The sequence below is a fragment of the Triticum urartu genome, chromosome 4A (genome assembly GCF_056163025.1).
Source record: "Triticum urartu cultivar PI428250 chromosome 4A, HENAU_Tu73, whole genome shotgun sequence".
NCBI classification, from domain to species: domain Eukaryota; kingdom Viridiplantae; phylum Streptophyta; class Magnoliopsida; order Poales; family Poaceae; genus Triticum; species Triticum urartu.
Genome location: NC_141876.1, coordinates 218035802 through 218041801, shown reverse-complemented (window position 1 = coordinate 218041801; position 6000 = coordinate 218035802).

The window sequence follows — 6000 nt, the reverse complement described above, 5'->3', positions numbered from 1 at the left end:
AATAACACCTTAAGACACAAATCAACCAAAACCCTAATGTCACCTAGATACTCCAATGTCACCTCAAGTATCCGCGGGTATGATTATACAATATGCATCACAAAATCTTAGATTCATCTATTCAACCAACACAAAGAACTTCAAAGAGTTCCCCAAAGTTTCTACCGGAGAGTCAAGACGAAAAAGTGTGCCAACCCCTATGCATAGATTCCCAAGGTCATGGAACCCGCAATTTGATCATCAAAATATACATCAAGTGAATCAATAGAATACCCATTGTCACCATAGGTATCCCACGGAAGACATACATCAAGTGTTCTCAAATCCTTAAAGACTCAATCCGATAAGATAACTTCAAAGGAAAACTCAATTCATCACAAGAAGATAGAGGGGGAGAAACATCATAAGATCCAACTATAGTAGAAAAGCTCGCGGTACATCAAGATCATGCCACAACACGAACATGAGAGAGAGAGAGATCAAACACATAGCTACTGGTACATACCCTTTGCCCCGACGGTGAACTACTCCCTCCTCGTCATGGAGAGCGCCGGGATGATGAAGATGGGCACTGGTGATGGATTTCCCCTTCGGCAGTGTGCCGGAACAAGGTCCCGATTGGTTTTTGGTGGCTACAGAGGCTTGCGGCGGCGGAACTCCCGATCTAGGTTATTTTCTAGAGGTTTGGGGATTTATAGGAGAGGTTGGCGTCGAGAACAAGTCAGAGGGCCCCACGGGGAGTCCACGAGGCACAGGGGCGCGCCCTAGGGGGTGGGCGCACCCTCCACCCTCGTGGGTCCCACGGGACTCCCCTCTGGTAACTCTTCGTTCCAGTATTTTTTATATTTTCTAGAAAAAATCTCCACTGATTTTCAACGCATTCCAAGAACTTTTATTTCCGCACAAAAACAACACCACGGTAGTTCTGCTGAAAACAGCGTCAGTCCTGGTTAGTTCTAACCAAATCATACCAAAATCATGTAAAAATATTATAAACATGGCATGAATACATCAAAAATTATAGATACGTTGGAGACATATCAATATCTTTTGCTAACCCTTACATATGGTCTAGGCATGGAATATATAGGTAGGTGGATGAAGGGGATGAAGTGGAGGCCCAACAGCAGCTCACAACCGTCCATCTTGATGGGCCCGTGTGCATGGGGTAAGTTGGGCCCGTGCACATGGGCGTCCAGTGGGCACGATACAAGCCCGTGCGCATGGGGTGCTACAACGCCAGGTCTCTGGGTAGCCCGTGCGCACGGGTTCTTCGAGGCCCATGGGAACGAGGTCGCCTGGGAAGTGCAGAGTTGATCTTCATGCACTCCTTCTTCTTCCTTGTGGCCTTGGTGTCCTTCTCCTTGGCCTCCGAGAAGATCCCTAGCTGCTTGGTGGCGGTCACCCTCATACCTAATGATGCAGAATGTTCCATGGTGAGGTAGCAACCAAGTCCAACGGATATTCATGTAAATCTCGAAGAGGAGTGGGTTCACCTTAAGTCTAGTAGGTCCACTTGGGGCTTGAGGTGCAATGAGTGTGTACATGGAGATGACCATAGGATGATGCGCATTGTCCCCTCCCCCTTAGGAAATGTCCGGCCTCAGATCGTAAACCGTATCACCATGTACATGGTAGGCATGGATGAACTTTTTGTCGAACGGAGTGTATGTGATGGCGCAATCCAAGTACTTCAAGATGTCGGTGGGATGGTATACATGCAAAACGGGCAAACACAAGGGACACCTGGAAATACAATGATTACCGCGGACAATGTGTCCATTAAGGAAGTATGAGTCCATTGGAAAAGATTGTGCATGGCAAGACACATGATTCTTATCCAAAAGATGTAGAATGATATGTAATGCATTCATGGGAGAAAATTAATTCGTCATGCACACAATGGTATGGTGCTTGTCATGGTGCACAAAACTATAAATTCTACCATTGTGCAAAATGATGTCAGAATGGGACGGTCTATCAAAAGCATGAACATGGTAATTGGTGCTTAATGTGACTATGTGATCATGCAATTGATGATGGGAAATGTCATCATTATATATGAACATGCCATCAAGAAAGATCACAACAAATTTGGTAAGGAAATGCACAAGCTCATATATCAAGGATGACATAGAAATACAAGATGCAACAAGGTAATCATAATGTGAGACAATCCATGCATAAGATGCAAATTTGTTATGGGTGGTGTTGTACCATAGCTCAATGTCGTGGCACTCCTCGACTTGAAAGTCCATGGGGTCCATCTCCAATGTCGGTTCTCCATCCAATATGTGTACCATGTAGACAATAAGAAGGAAACAACAATGAAAGAACAACCTGTCCAATGCGCGTATGTGAGGATGGCTCAAAGGGAGGGAGGTCACCTTTAGGAGTTTCTCAAGGATGTTGGAGTTGCACATCTTGTATGCCTTCACATAACCAATATGTCTCGTGATGGTACTGCCTTGTGAATCCCTCAAAATGAAAGAACATGACAAACACTCGGAAAAACCAATGAGGTTAGTGCAAATGCGACACCTATCATTCATGTGGTGAAGTACCCAACAAGTTTTTTCATCATTCTTATCATAAGAAAGTACACGCGTGTAGTTCATGGTATGTAGGCATAAGATGCTAGAACAACCAAAGAGATTAAGCTCAGTCAAACAAGCATGCATCACAAGAGGTCCAAGTCTCCAAGATCAACAATAATAGCATGGTTGCACTCACTACAAGGGGATATGAGAGATACAACTAACGGAGACAAGTGACAATGATCAAGATATATCATGTGAGAGGCATGAACATATATGCTATCAACCCAATGCAATGAGCAAGAATATATCGTGGGTGATGCAACAAAACAAGCAATCATAGTGATCAAGTCATATAAGCTAGTAGTGCGAAGATGCAACATACTAGGGGTAGTCATGGTCAACAAGTCATGTGTGAAAATAGTGGGCATGAATAATGCACATGACATATCACAAGCATGAAAGAAAGATATGAGCAATATATCATCATTGTAGTGGCAAGAGGTCCTATGTAAATAGCAATGGAACATCATGACTCTCCCAACACAAGAAGCAACAATAGCATAAAGCATGTATATAACATGGCAATAGCAACAAGTATCTCCACCAAGCATGCAAATACACATAGAAGTAGTATAATTGTGAATCATGGGTAAACACACCCAAGGGTCACAATTGCATGGCAAAATCATAGAAAGAGGTGTATCATGTAGAGTGACGAAGCTACGATGGGCATAAAGTAACAAGTGATATATATATATATATCCCATAGCCATGTGAGAGCCAAGTAAAAGGAATGCGCGTAGTCCTTGTGCAAAGGGAATGGTGGTAAGGATAATCCACGGGATCCCAACTCATGGTTGCACTCAAGAGCTCGTTTCATCAACTCATGGGATTGGGAAGTTGACGAGTGTCCATAAGTACCTACACAAAACAAAAGCAACGGGAAAATTGTGTGTGCGTGGTATATGTACACATCATCCATTATGATGCGCACGTGCAATTGTTGGTTAGCACAAAATATCCAATCACTGGTACGCGTCGGTGCTATACACACGGTTTTTAACCCCTTTCCGTGACGACATTTGGAACCGGCATCAAGTGAGTGTGGGCGATAGGGTGGTCCTTCCCACATGACCCAGAAACCTTCGGGGATAGGCCCTCCTAACACACAGGCTGGGGAAAAATGAGCTCGTGTGCGATTGGGCGAGGGAAAATGTTCCAGGGTACATCCCACACAGTCAATCCAGGGAAAACGTTTTCGTTCGTATGTACATCCCACACAGGTTTATGTATTTGCTCGTGTGTGATAGGTGTAACTATCACACATGCTCTGCCTTCGTTAACCATTTTCTTTTATCAACTTCATCACACACAATTTGATGAAGAAAACTGTGTGGCATTGGGATATCCATCACAAGTGCTTTTAGTGCTAGAACTTTTTGCAAATTTCCATGACACATTTAGCAAGTTTATTAGTTTGCAATTAATAATTCCAATATTAAACAAATTCACATTTCATATTGAACAGGTGTTTGCCAATTTCATATCAGCACATACATATATTTTAATATCACAGTACGATAGCTACCTGAAAATAGAACATTACATCATATAGCTAGTTCAACTTCATAAGAACAATATTGGAACAATATATTCATTTCCCTAATCGAGATCATGCATGCCCTTCTTATTCACCTCTGCTTTCAGTTCAGTAAGAACCTGTTTTGCACTGGCCAACTTGGAAAGTGCCTCCTCCTTCTCCAACACCATCTTAGCAAAGTCTCATTTAAAAAAATATGATCTCATTCTCCACTTTCCTATTTTTATCCCGTATCTTCAAATATTCTTCAGCATTGACAACACTTTCTCTATGGCTACCTCTGTTCTCTTCCTCATACATGCTCCAGAGCTTTGCTAGGTACATCTTCTAAGACTGTGTCCACTCTTGATCAACCCACTCCAAGTAAGAACATTTCTGTTCATCCTATAATATTTAAAACTAGATCAATAAAAATTGTAAGGGAAATGGGTTTATAGCAACATAGAGAATCACCAATACTTATTTTGAGAACTGAAGAGACAGGTTAATTATGACATATCTTCTCAAAAATATCAATGTGCAAATGATTTAATTGCTACTGAGACAACAACCAAATTCTGAAACATCAGAAGCTATAATTAACTACAACAATGCTACCAGTTCTTACTCATGTACTATAACTAACAAATTGAACATTTTATGAGGAAGGTAAATATAACTGCAACAGCATAGCGACAATGTTTGGATGACAGCAAATTGATACTAAAAGGTGTGTACATGCACAAAATTTGTAACATAGAACCAATAGAAATAAGGCCGTCCACTATGTATGCCAAAACCGGTGTAAAGACAACTGTTGCTACATCTCGCACCGGTGCCCTGCACTGGCGAGGCGATGCAGCAGAAAAAAATTAGGGACCCGGACTTTGGAGCACCTAGTTGCTCCGATGCCCAGTTCCTTCATGCCATAAAGATTTAGTATTTTACTGCTTGGTTGCTCGGATGTGTGGACCAAAGTTGGCTGCACAAACTGCTGAAGCGGTGCCAATTAATTTTCTAATGGCACCGCTGATGAGATGGCAACATTTTTAGATACTAGGTACAAACTATGACACTGTCTTAGGTTGCATTTTGTTGAAGGTGTGGTATGAATGGGGTGGGACCGTGACAGTGTCTGAATCACATCTAACAAATAATTTGTAACAACGAAAGAGGGTCTAACCTTCTCGGCACATTCCAGAAACGTCCTCCCACTATCCATAGATTCAAACGCAACTAGCTTCATGAATGGAGATTGATGGTGACAACGAGCAGACATATCTTCATCCACCCCGCTCCATTCGTTGCAACTGATGGTCCTAGGGAGATACAAGAGGAGAAAATGACTCAAATCGACCACCGGATTAACATCCTTCATTCCACGTCATAGCCCGAGAGAGAGAAGAGAGGGATAAGCGGGTGGTGAAGGAGTCGTCCTCGTTGGAGGAACTGTTGGAGAGGTCATTGAAGAAGACCATGGCGATCCCGGCGGTAGGATGCGAGACGGAGAGAGAGAGGAAGCAAGCGAGGAAGCAGCTATAGCTTAGGAAGGAAGGAAGGAGGAAACAGGGGGAATGTGACTTGTGGTCGGGGAGAAAAGGGAGTGGGGAAGGGTGGGTAGATATTTTGGCGATAGGCCAAAATTTTCAAAATGTGGAGGGTAACTTTGCGCGCCGTGCCGCCGGACACCATTCACTTTGAACGATTGTGTGCATCACAAACGATTCTTCTGCTTTACGCACATGGGATGAGTTTGATAATTCAAATTTTGGTGGAAATTTCCAGTGGTACATCATTGCATAATTTAATATCGCTTGCTAATTTGGGCACACAAAAGAGGGTACAACACATAGACCACACTTACTGAATCGAGCAATTTTA